Consider the following 13185-nt stretch of genomic DNA (forward strand, 5'->3'; position numbering starts at 1 on the left):
TGATTAATGCAGGGCATTGGCACCGTACGTTTGTTGCCACTGATGAACTAATGTTGATGCATTAACTCAAGTGCACAGGTCAAGCTTAGAGCCACTGTTGGTGTCGTACCTTCCAGGCGTCTGGCAGCCGGGTATGTATCACGTACCCACCACGACAGCATCCTACGGAGTATTCGCTGCCCTAAAGCTCCTCTGTGCTCCGTTCGTCCCGCCCCACCCCACCCCCTGGCACCCACTGACCTTTTTTCTGTTTCCGTGGTTCTGCACTTTCCAGAATGTCACATACTTGGAATCATACAGTAGTACCATTGAGGACTTCCGAATGGAGAGATTTTCGGAGGGCGGCTGGGGCAGTGGGCCATAGAAGGGACGGGAAAGGGAGAAGCTGGAGGCAAAGAGACTGATTAGGAGCTTGCTGGACAGTGCAGGTGACAAGAGCCTTGACGGGGGAGGCGCTGGAGTGGGAGGGGTGGGTGCAGCCGGTCTGATGGGAGGGGTGCAAGGCGGCGAGCTGTGGCTCTCCCCTCGCCCCAGATGCCTGGCCTGCGGGCCTGTTAGATAAAGGGGTGGGTGGTCACCGGGTCCTGGGAGGCTGCCGTGTTTGTTGAGAACCTACCGCATGCCAGGCCCCGGAGTGCACTGCCTCGTTTTGTTACCTTGTTTTACAGATGAGGAAACTGAGGCCCGGAGAGGCCCAGGAAGTTGCTCCCGCCCGCAAGTGAGTGAAGCCAGCATTCAACTTGCTGAGCCTGGGCCCACCCTCCGCGTACCGCAGCCCGGTCTGTCGTGGTCGGGCCTCAGCATGCGGGAGAGACAGTCACGGGGAGGGACAGCAGGGTGGGGGTTATGGGGCCCAAGGGAGAACCAAGAGTGAGTTCAGGCTTCCCTGCTCCCACAGCCACCCTGCATCTTGGCCACATGAAGGAGCCCTCCCCAGACGTTCACCCGGCCCTTCTGCGGGGGCCACCCCCCTGCCCCCTGTCCCCGTGCGCCCCCCGAATCGAGGCTGGCTCTGTCTTGCTGCAAGAAATAAAGCAATAATGACCCCTATGACGCTGGCTGCGGGGTGAGCGGCGGAAACGCGGCAGGTGGGGCCGGCAGAGGTGAGAACTGGGGGTCCCGGTCGAGATCCCTAGGCAGGGGCCTCCAGGTGAGCTCCCCAAACGCCACCCTTGGATGGGCCTTGTTCCCCTCCAGCGGGATAGCGTTTATTCTTCCCTCGGGAACAGTCACCAGGGCCGGGGGAACGTTGCGCAACGAGACTGCCAGCCAGGTCCCCTCCGCTCCTCCGTTTCTGTGACTCTTGCCAGTTTACCCACTGCTAATAACAGTAGGTCTGCTGTGCGGAGGGCCAACCTGTGCTGGCCTGCACCTCGCACAGTCATCACCTGCATTTCAGACCGGCGAAAACCGGGGGACTTGCCCGGAGTCACCTGGAGAGTCAGTGGAGCGATCAGGATCGGAACCCAGGGCCGTCCAAGGAAAGCACCCTTCCCCTCTGCCACGCGGTCATCCCTCGGCCACCCGGGAGCCCGTACACCCGAGGGGGCACCCTTCCAGTGTCGCTGGCCTGACACGTGCGGGCAGGACTTGAGTGTGTGTCTCCCCCCCGATCCAGAAAACCAGCCTGCCCGAGCTCCCCACCTAAGAGAGAAGGCTCTGAGGGTCCACCACAGACATCCACACGCACCCAGCACTCTTCCCTAAGTGCTTTCCACGGTCGATCTCATTTGAGCCTCAGGTCAACCATTATCCACTTTGAAGATGAGGCGTTCTAAAGGCCAAGCACCTGGCCCAAGACCACAGGACAACAGGAGGACGATGACCCAGGTCTGACTTCTCGTCCTGACCTCCTTCCACCCTACGCCACCAGCCCCGGGTGGGTCCCCTGGGGAGTGGTGTCCCAACAGAATGAGCTTCCGGAATCCCAGCTGGAGTGCAGCCTTGGCCGGGCTGTGGCCACACTGCCACCGGACAAGCCCAGGGACCCATCCCAACGCGACTCAGGTCCGTGCCGAGACGGCTGCAGTGACCAGTCGTGCAAAGGTGAGGGCACCGTCCGAGGCCCAGAGGGCTGGCTCCAGGGGTGGGGGCTGGGCTTTCTTCCCTCTCGTGGCGCCTGGGTTCCCCATCTGGCTTTCAGCTCCGAGTCAAAATGTGTCTGAGCTATAAACCTTTGAAGATGCAGGTTCTTAATGAAAACGCAGAGAGAAGCCAATTAGAGTGGCAGGAACAGTAATCACTATAATAAGGGTAATTGAGTTGGATTTATTATAGCTGACGACGGGATTCCCCCCCCCCCCGTAAGTGAAGAAAATAATTTACTGATATTAAAACATGATTTCAGTTTTCCTTCACACCCCTGGGAAATGGCATGGTTTCTGGAACTTCAGCTCAAATGTGAGGGTGGCAGAAAACAAGACAAAGCCACTTTCAGTGACTTCACTTCCTCGGGTGGATTCCTCTTGACGAAGGCACAGGCCAATGAACCCCGAGTTTGGGAGGCAGGGAGGTACGCAACGGGGTAGTCAGACCCTATCATTTACTAGCTGTGTGACTTAACCAGTCCCTCAGCCTCTTTGAGCCTTAGTTTCTTCATCTGTAGAACGGGATAATAATACTAACACTCCAGGGTTGTTGGGGAAATTAAATTAAGCTAAATTACATTAAATTTAATTAAATAAGGTATATAATACGTCTGGCAAGTGGTGGGCACTCAATAAATGTTAACAATCTTCCCTAATAGTAGGGAGCTATCCATGGAAAGAGCCCAGGGCTCTAAAAGGCCTGCCATGGCCCTTTGGCTTTTTTAACAAGATAAAAATTTCTTTTTCTGTCATGTAAACTTCTACAGGCAAGCAGCCCTGGGCTGACTGAGTGATGTCACAATCTGCAGGGATATAGTCCCCATCTTTCTTACCGTCTTCGCCACCCTTGCAGGATGCTCTCGCCTCCTGGCCCAACATGGCTGCCAAGCTCCAGCCACATGTCTTATTTCCAGCTTAGGGGCGCCTGGGTGGCTTAGTCGGTTAAGCATCTGACTTCGGCTCAGGTCATGGTCTCGCGGTCCGTGAGTCCGAGCCCCACGTCGGGCTCTGGGCTGACAGCTCGGAGCCCGGAGCCTGCTTCAGATTCTGTGCCTCCCTCTCTCTGCCCCTCCCCTGCTCACTCTCTCTCTCTCTCTCTCTCTCAGAAACAAATAAACATTAAAAAGAAAAAAGGAGCACAGTGGGGTCCTCTGCCTCCCTTTAAAGGGCCCTTCTTGGAGTTACACACAACATTTTAGCTTATAGACCTTCAGACAGAATTTGTCACATAGCCCCACCCGGCAACAAGGAATTCCGAAGAATGTAGTTTTTATTCCAGCACCCGTGTGTCCAGATAGAATCAGGGTCTTTTTGCTAAGGAAGAAGGTGGAGAAAATAGGGGAAAATAGGCCATCTCTGCCCGGTCAGGCCTTTATCACGTAGGTTGCTGGAATAATGCACATAAAACTCCCAACAGCGTCTACACTGTATCAGGGCAGAGCCGGCTCTCACCTGCTCTCTCTACTAGAAAATAGGACTGTCATCTGGAAGGATCTCTTCTCCATTATAGGCCAGTGCCTCCAAATCTCTTCCGCCTGACTTGCTTGGCCCGGGCCAGAGGCGTGAGACCAGCCGGCCGAGAGGCGGAAAGTAGTGAAATTCGGGGACAAAGTGGCATTTTTATGCACGTAGTCAGCTGGCAGTGGGGATTTACCATGTGTCGGACACCATGGATAATTTAGTGTCTCTAGAAATTTAGGCTTAAATCAAGTGAAGTAATAATGTTTGCTTTTGGGTAATGTACATTGCTGTGGGAGAGTCCCCAGAATATTATATGCAGTTAAAAAAAAAAAAAAACCAGAGAGCGGGCGGGGGACCGGAGAAAAATTAAAACAAAAAACAAAAAACTCGGGGCGCCTGGGTGGCGCCGTCGGTTGAGCGTCCGACTTCAGCCAGGTCACCATCTCGCGGTCCGGGATTTCGAGCCCCGCGTCGGGCTCTGGGCTGACGGCTCAGAGCCTGGAGCCTGTTTCCGATTCTGTGTCTCCCTCTCTCTCTGCCCCTCCCCCGTTCATGCTCTGTCTCTCTCGGTCCCCAAAATAAATAAACGTTGAAAAAAAAAATTACAAAAACCCAAAACAAACCAAAACGCACCACCCCGCAGGGGCACCTGGGTAGCTCAGTTGGTTAAGCGTCTGATTCTTGGTTTTGGCTCAGGTCAGGATCTCAAGGTTCATGAGTCTGAGCCCTGCATTGGGCTCTGAGCTGAGCCTGCTTGGGATTCTCTCTCCCTCTCTCTCTGCTCCTCCTCCGCTCTCTCTCTCTCAAAATGAACTTAAAACAACACACTTATATTAGCGTTCAAGTAATGGCATCCAGGCCACGGCCAGGTGGGGCGGCTGGGGCAGGAGGAGGAAGCTTGTGCTTCTTGCCCTGGGCTGCCTTTCAGGCTTGGGGCAAACCCCAGGGGACCCAGCTATGCCTTGTGCCAGCTGGACAAAGAACACAGCGGCTCGGGTCATGGGAGGCCGGGCACAGGGAGAGCGTCCCTCTGCCAGGCTCTCATGAAAGAGCCCTCCCCCGGGGTTATGCACCCGTAAGCCAACTGACATCTCAGATATCTCAGATGTGGACCCTTGGCAAGCAAAACGTTGCTGTAAGTGATTTCTCCATTTTTCGAGATCACGGGGCTGTGCTCTGCTGTCTCTCAGCTGTGTGGGTATGGCTTCTCCTTTACTCTTGGCACAGGGCCTCGGGGGCAGATCTGCTGGGCAGCCTGACCCCGGGGGGTGGACCCCCCCCCTGGGTTCCAGAACCCCCTGGGTTCTGGTTCCAGCTCCGGGCCTCAGTCTCCCCACCTGCATCATGGAAGGGCGGGGCCGTGCCGCCCGGTTCTTCCTGCTGAGGCCGCGCAGACACTGGCCGGCCTGTCACTAGGATCAGAGTCACTAGGTTCAGAGACAGATCCACTGGCCAGGTTCGCTGCGGGGTGGCCAGTCGCCTCCCCTTAATCCCTTCTTACTAACCTCCCTCCAACTCCGAAGAACACACTTCCTTCCCCACCGCCAGTTCCCGGGGTCTGGGTCTCCACACACCTGAGGACGGCACGGCAGGACAGAGGGGGACCCCACTGGAGCTTGGTGAGTCAGGGGGGCCCGGAGGGCGTGGAGGGGGAGGAGGGACGGATCACAGAGATCCCACAGGGCCGGAGCGCGGAGTGAGGCTGGGCCACCCAGTCTGTGAAGCGGGCGGCCCACGCCCCGTGGCCAGCTCAGGGTGTAGACGGCTCCTTGCCACCAGGAGGGAGAGACGTCCTTCTCCAGCAGGGGCACAGCTGGGCGGCCCAGGCCTCAGGAAGCGTCCTCCGCTCTGTGGCCATAACCGCTGATGCACGGACACGGACGGGGCAAGGGGATGATAAGGACGAAACGACACTTCTGAAAAAGCGAGCTGAGGGCACGAGCCGCCCCCCTCCTGCCGCGCAGGGTGGGGGAGAAGGCATTTGGGAGTAGGGAGGCCACCTGACGGCTTCGCGGTCGTAAATCGTAAGCTCCAAGCTCCTAAGCCTCTTAGATCTGCAGCACGGTGTAGGATAACGTCAAGGTCCTCACGGGCTTGTGGATGTGTCTGTGACGGCCTGGTTAGGGCAGGGTGGGCCCGGGGGTCTCCCCACACCCTGACCTGCGTGTGCACGCTCTTCTGGCTCGCCCTCCTCCCTCATGCGCACACCCTCCTCCCCTTGGTCCTGCCGCCTCCCTCTCCTCTCCTCTCCTCCTGCAGACTCTCTGATGCCACCTGTCCCCCCTCAGGTCAAATTCCCTTCTTCCCCGACTTTCCAGCCCAGAACCCTGGGGCCACGGCCAGCCTCCCCTCCTCCCAGGGATATAATGGCTACATTATGCAGCCTCTACCTGCGCTCACCTCCTCCCGTGCAGCTAGGAACGTCCCTCAGCCTCACTGCCTCTCTTCCCTCTAATTTAGTCACGATGTTCCTGCCACAATCATTTTCTCCTGTGCTCACCCAGCGGGCTGGCTCCCTCAGACGCACCTTCCAGCCTTTCCTGGCCCAGCCCCTCCTGGCCGTGCTGCCCTGCGTTCTGGGCCCCGTCCTGCCCTCTCGGCCGTCCCTGGTCTCCAGCTGCCCCGAGCCCTGCTGGTCTGTCCTGCATTTTCCCAGGGGGTCTCTTTCCAAACACAGGGGTGTTTCCCTGTGCTTCTCTGCCTTCGGGACAGCCCCTGACCCTGTCGTTTCCCAGGAAGCTAACGAAGTCATCGGGGGTATGCCCCTAATGTGCGTTTTTTTTTCTTAAATAGGGCTCCCCAAATTAAGTTTCAGACACCACAACACCCAGATCTGCCCTGTCGTGTGTGTGTGTGTGTGTGTGTGTGTGTGTGAATTTCAAGAACATCGCCTGGGGAGGGTTCTGTTGACCAATATCTCAACTCCGTTTCACTGCCCTGTGCTACAGGTAAGGGGCTGAGCTTCCCAGAGGCTCAGAGAACCAGGCCTGTACTAAGGGTGTGTTTTTTCCTCTCTCTCTTCCCCTCCCACCTTCCCTCCCTCCAAATACAGGGCTTGGTTGGACCCAGTGGGGCCAAGGCACAAACCAGCTCACAGACGGCTGTCTTTACCCTCCCCCAGGACCCCACAGGAGTCCCCTGCCTCCTGGCAACATTTCCCCTGGGAAGCCTGTCGTTTGCATTTTTATTGCTTTTCTCTAATCACAAAAGGAGTATTTGTATCATAGTGTTCTTTAAGGCAGCAGATCGGGCCCTTCTTGCTAGTTCGAACAGAAAGGTATTTATCATGGAGCGTTAGCCAGGATACCCAGTTTCCGGATGGCCAGTGAGCCAAGCTTGGATGGATCCAGTCTCACCGTGGATGAGGCCCACCAGGCTGCTTGGGATTTCCCTGGCTCGCTGCCTTCGGGGCCGGGCCTACGGCGGACAGCCCACCGGCCACGCAGAGCGAGTCTTAAACCGGGCTCAGACTTCTCCTCCTGAGTCCTCTGGGGCTTGGGCCGAACTGTGTCCCCCTCCCCCCCAAAGCTACATTGACATTCTAAGGCCCGGTGCTTCAGAACGTGACTTCATTTGGAAATAAGGTCATTACTGATGTAGTCAGGGAAGATGAGGTCACCCTGGAGTAGTATGGGAGGTGACCCATAATCCACACATCACGCGACGACAGAGGCAGGGACCAGAGGGATGCATCTGGAAGTCAAGGATCGCCAAGGATGGCTAACGACCCCCAGAAGCCGGTAGAGGCCAGGGAGGACGCCCCCTACAGGATTCAGAGGGAGCACGGCTCTGCCAACCTCTTGACATCAGACTTCTGCCCTCCAGAACCGTGAGACGATAAATCTGGTTGTTCTGAGTCACCTTGTTTGAGGTACTTGGTACCGCGGCCCTGGGAAACTGACGCAACTGGCCGTAGGGCGTCCCCCCTGTAGGACGTGGCGTCATCTCGGCCACAACAGTCACGCAGCAGGAGTCAGAGCACAGGAACAAGAACCACCTGCTTGTTCAACTTACCTGTGCCTTTGGGACCTTCCCAAGGCAGGTCTCATAAACACGACCTCCCCTGGCGATTGAATGGCCACACCCAGTCTGTGGCTTGATGGCTGAGACCACATTCAGTCCAAGGGGTCTAGCTGAAGTTCACCATTACTTGGTGTCGTCCATGGCCACAGTCAGCCTAGGATCCGCTTTTGCAACGAAGAGCCGTTATTTGCTGTTCGAAGTGGGGCTTTGCTCTGGAGCGGGGCATCTGCGCTGTGATTCCTTCATCGGGGCTGGCCTGGGTCCTCCGGGTCCGGACACTTAGGGCACCCTGGCTCCATCAGGGCCCAAGCTCCCCGCACTGAGGCCTGAACCGGCTAGAAAGACCTTGCTGGCCCTCGCCACAAAGCCTACGGTGTGGCCATTCACTAAGTGCAACAGAGCAGCCCGTGGAAATGCAGAATCTGATGTCTCCAAACTCCGCAGGGACTCACCATGCTCTGTGCCCCTTTCTCTGTAGAGCACAAAGTTCATCTTACAGGGGACTTTGCTCAGGTGGGGGGGGGGGTTGTCATACCCTCGGGCACACAGGTGACTTCCAGACATGTACAGATGGTACTCTGCGCTCCCCGATCGTCGGTGGCCTTCAGCGTGATGTCCTCATTGTCATGGTCCCGCCCGATGTCGTCTGCAACAACGAGGGATTCAAGTCTTCGGGGACTAAACTATGGCAAGGAGCCAAGGAGCAACCCTGCGGCGACAGGAAACCACAGACCCACCAGGTGACAACGGGACCTCTGCCTGCTGGGTTGGAGGAGGGCCTTTCCCACATCGATAACTGCCCAAAGGTGCCACTGCTGGCTATTTGCTCCAGCAAAGAGGCCCCGGGGGTGGGGGGCAGGGAACAGGAGCGGTCGGTCGGTCGGTCGTTGGAGTCACCACCTGATCGAGCTCACACGAATCCCGTCATCCTCCAGGACCCTTAGGTCTCTGCAAAGCCCAGGGTGCTAGAATTTAAATCACTGTCTCTTTTTTTGAGGCTTGATGATAAAAACGGTGTCTCTGAGTTCGGTAGGCACGTGGTAGGGCTTTGATACTTTTTATAAGGAGAGGGAGCTTTGGAGGAGGAGGAGGAGAGGAGACATCCACTCAGCTGGTTTCCACTGTGACAATCCTTGTCCTGTGAGCCTTGGATCCTCTGGTCCATGTATCACGGAACCATTCAAAAATTTGTTTTATTACTGACCCCCATGAACCAGTGTCCGGACCGGTGCGCCATAGTCACCAGACCCTACTAACTAGTCCTTGGTCGTTAGAGCTCAGGACCAGTGTCTGGCAATGCCCCCCAAGTCTTGGTTCTTCTTGGTCCACTCCACGGTTGCTCATTATGGCCATAGGCCCCCTTGGGGAAGGGGGTGGCGGGCAGTTTGCGGCATTTACCTGTAGTGTCATCTTGGGGAACCTCCCCTCGGTGATTCCAAGGGCTCTCGGGTCTGGGCAGCGGGTGAAACACCTGACTTTCCACCATGATGAATCAGGCCAGGTCTCTGCTTGTCAAGCTGGACGTTTCTTTGGTCGTACAAATCGACGAGGACATTAGCGACAGTCTTTCTTAGGTCCCAGGAACCCTGTGATCGGTTGAAGACCTCTGCAGGGCAGCGCCTTTGAGGACCATGTGGGTCCTGCTGCCTGTCTCAGGGACACACCCACCTGGCCCCTTCAGGGACCCCAACATTCCCTCTGAAATCAGAGGGCCCATCTCAGTGGGGACAGATCCCGGGCTATCTCGGCAGCCCCGGGGAGGGGGTAGGGGGAGGGATATTGACTTCCTCTCTCTTCAAAGATGCTGGTCCGCTAACTTTGACAGCTAGACTCAGGTAAAGGGACTGTATCCTTGGGGGAATGGCGGGGGCGGGGGAGGGGCTGCACAGGACAAGTCTGCCCACCATTTATTCCCCTGATGTGTTTGGACTCCTTACTTTACATTAGTGTGAAAACTCAACTTCCTTTATCTTGGGCCAACACCGGGTCCAGGTTAACAGCCAACCACTGAGCCAACAGCCTCACCCGGCTCACCCGGACTCCAGATTTTTCCTAAGTGCAACTATATTTAATGAGATCAACCCAATCTAGCATTCGATTTCTTTCTTCCTAGTCTAAATATTCTCAAACCCGTTCTCGCATATACTCCTCGAGACTGGGATTAAATACATTGGCACATGTTGGGGGGTTTGGTAGGAGTTTGGTACCCTTTCTGGGTCCTGAAGACTGGTCTCCCTCATCTTGCCTGGTGACCCTCTTGCTGTCTAAAGGCAGCAAGAGTGGGCGGGTGAGGAGGAGACAGAAGGTGGAGCTTTATCAGCTGGGGCGGGGGGAGGGGGGTGATTCGCGGGCTCTGGGGGCTTGGGCATCCCAGCAAAGCAAACATTCCCAAAAGTGCCCGTGCAATTCCCAAGGTTCCCACACTTTCCCTCAAGATGTCCGGAGGGCTACGAAATCGCTCTGTGTTCAAGTCAGACTCTGTTCAGTTGTTTTTTTTTTTTTTAAGTTTATTTTGAGAGAGACAGAGAGAGAGAGAGAGAATCCCAGGCAGGATCCGCACTGTCAGCACCGAGCCCGATGTGGGACTTGAACTCACGAGCCGTGAGATCATGACCTGAGCCGAAGTCGAGGGTCCGACGCTTAACCCGCTGAGCCACCCAGGTGCCTCCGGCCTGTGCTCAGTTTTGAGTCACATTAGTCAAGGCTACAGAGACAAGCTCTCTGATTCTGTTAACATGTCTCGAGCCCGTTCTTTCTTTCTTCCAACTCTTGGCACAATTAGGAGCTGCCAGCCCACACAGCTTCAACACGGTTCACCCCAGTGGCCGCGTGGCCGGCCTCCCCTGGGCTCCGGAGGCCTCCATTCCAGGTGAGCCCAGGACGTGAGCTCGGTCACCGTGTCTCCTCTGTGGGTCACGCTTCCCTCTTGAAATGCCAACGGGGTCTGTCCTGCCTGAGACCCTGATGGCAAGGGTAACCACCGCCAGTCCTCTCTTCTTGAGGGTCTCCTCGGGGTGCCCGGTTGCAGACAAGAGGGCCCACGGTAGCTCAGGCTGTGAGGCTTAGAGCTTCCGAGAGGAACGGACAGCCAGGTTCAATGCCACTGACCAGGAATAACACGCTTGGGAGAGACACTTAAGGGTTTCCAGAAACCCCCCTGCAGCCCTGCTTGTCACCCCCGTTCATAACGTAGGCACAGGCCACGGCCCCAACCCAACGCCCAAGTCCCAGGAGGCGAGGCCCAGCACATGGCTGCTCTCTCGTGTTCCTCCGGCTGCCTTTCCAGTCTCGTCAGCGGGAGGGCGAAGACGCAGACCCGGACGGGCCCTCGAAGCGGTCGGATAGCCCTGGAAGGTCGGGGGGCAGACCCCATCCCAGCTGGGGACCACGGAGGAGACGTGGAGAGCTGTGTTGGACACGCGACAATGCAGAGAGAGAGAGAGAGAGCTTCCAGCGGGGACCCAGCCCTGCGGAGGCCTGGGGACGGGGTCGCACGCGGGCGGGTGTGCTGGGTGCCCTTGGGGCCTCTCCACGGCGGAAAGCACCCAGCCGTCCCAGAGCCCACGTCCTCCTCACCCTTCTGTCTGTTGCAATCCTCTGTGTCTTTCCCGGCGACTGGACACAAGGCCTGGTCGTTCCCTCGTCCGTCACAGATCGTAGACTGTCTCCAGGAGAGTCGCACCGAGGGCGCGGATTCAGGGTTCAGCAAACGCCTTACTCGCCCTTTGAGCACGTGGTACGAGTTCAGGAGACCCCAGAGCCTCATCCCCTGCCGCTGCTTCTCTGAGCCTTCCCATTCCCCTGCCCCTCCCCCCAGGTGTCCCCTGTGCTCCTGTCGGGGCGGGGGGGGGGGGGGGGGTTGCCAGGGGCTTCTGTCAGACAAGCTGCTGCTTGCTCGCCCCCAGCTGCCCAGGGCCCTCTCTTCCCTCCCATTTTCGCACGGCTTCAAAAGTGCTTGTTTGGACGAGGCCAGGCACCTGCAACAGCGTCTCCGGGGTTAGACACACGCGGGTTCAAATTCTGGCTCTGTCTCCGCCCACGGGCTCTGTCACCTCAGGCGAGTGACTCAACCCGAGTCCCAGTCGCCTCACCTAGGAAAGGGGCGAGTATAATACCTACTGTAGGACGGCTGTGAACAAGAAATGAGCTGCACCCCTGAAGTCACGGGCCAGTCGCGGCCCAACCATGGCTCCGGCAGCAGCAATAATAATAACACGTCAAAGGCCAGCACCGGGTTGGATTGTCTCATCCGGTCCCCGGAGTGGCTCTAGGCCCTCTGTGCTGACACTGTGAGACACTGAGGCTCAAGTGGCTTCTCCAGGGGGAAGCTTGGACTCTGATGCAGGCGGTGTGGCCCCGGGGCCTCCGCTCAAACTACCACCCTGTAACTTCTTTTCTTTCCAGACCCAGGCGAAACCTCCAATCGCAGAAGCGCGTTGGTGTCCCTCCTGGCATCGTGTGGCCAACACCTGCAAACCATCCCCGGTCCCTGCCCTGTTCCACCTGGGCCGGCCCTTGCTCCCCGCGGAAGCCCGGGAAAGAAGGCCCCCACCGCCTCCTGGCGGATCCTCTGCGCGGTCACAGAGCCCACACCGCACTTGGCGTCTGCAGCCCACGGGGGGCTTGGTGTCCTTCCCAAGGCCTTAGACTCCCAGCCACGATGCACTGCCTCGGAGAGGCAGGGCATTTCCTGGCGGCCGCCCAGCAGCCGGCCCGGCTTTTAAATCAGTTGACGTTCTCTACGGCCCCGGGAGACAGGGCAGGATGCTATCCCAGTTCGCACGTGGGGAACCCAAGGCCTCTGCCAAAGTCATTCCGCTGGCAAGAACCTAGGGCCCTTCCTGCCTCTCGCCGGTCAGCTGGCATCTGGTGGCAAGGCGGGGCACGCTTCCCTGCCCAGGCCTTGTGTTGGAATCACCAGGGAACAGATTGCACACCCACTAGATCAGGGTCTCCGGGTGGGGCCCATGCCCTGCAGTTGCTTTTTCAATACCCAGGGGGTTCCCGTGTGCGGCCTCCATCATGGCCACTGCCATTCCTGCTGTGGCCGGTGGGGGGGTGGGGCTTTCCCCCGAATCAGCCACCATCATGAAGATTTAGGAACACATTGTGCGAGTGGAGGACGTCTCTGGAAGAACCGGGGAAAAATCAGGGCTGGAGATCGTTTTGAAATCCTGAGTTCACCTGGGGACACCGGGCTCTGTCTCGCCAGCTCAGAAACGGCCGAGCAAGACAAGACACATAAGCGCTCAGGGCTTTGATGAGGAACCGGAATATTTATACAAGAAACAACAACCGAGAAAGGGAAAAAGCAAAAAGCATCCAGACTGAGCCTGCTGTGTGCGCTTTTGCTCCAACAGCAGCCCTGGGGCCCCGGGGTGGGGGTGGGGGGTCCTATTTCTGGAATGCGTCTCTTTGCCTCGTGCTGTTGCTGTTTCAGCAGGAATGTTCTGGAGGCAGGCAGGCTTTCTGTCGCCCTTGCTCTGGTCTGTGTGTTAACACCTACGCTGGGGCCTCCTTCGCATACAAGTGATGAATGTCAGGCCCAAGGAGGCTCCCTGGGTCCTTGCTGCCTGCCTACCCAGGCCCTCGCCGAGGAGTTTGGGGTTCAAGC

At 57.5% G+C, this 13185-nt stretch overlaps 1 long non-coding RNA gene across 1 annotated transcript; it reads left to right on the plus strand.

Moving 5' to 3' along the window:
- Positions 1 to 229: 229 nt before the first annotated feature.
- On the plus strand, positions 230 to 988 carry LOC121044553 (uncharacterized). Its single transcript, XR_005797351.1, has 3 exons — positions 230 to 428; positions 669 to 718; positions 899 to 988. It is a non-coding gene; the product is annotated as an uncharacterized LOC121044553 (long non-coding RNA).
- Positions 989 to 13185: the final 12197 nt, after the last annotated feature.

This window comes from Herpailurus yagouaroundi, unplaced genomic scaffold (assembly GCF_014898765.1).
Source record: "Herpailurus yagouaroundi ecotype Mexico unplaced genomic scaffold, PumYag 188, whole genome shotgun sequence".
In the NCBI taxonomy this organism is placed as follows: Eukaryota; Metazoa; Chordata; class Mammalia; order Carnivora; family Felidae; genus Herpailurus; species Herpailurus yagouaroundi.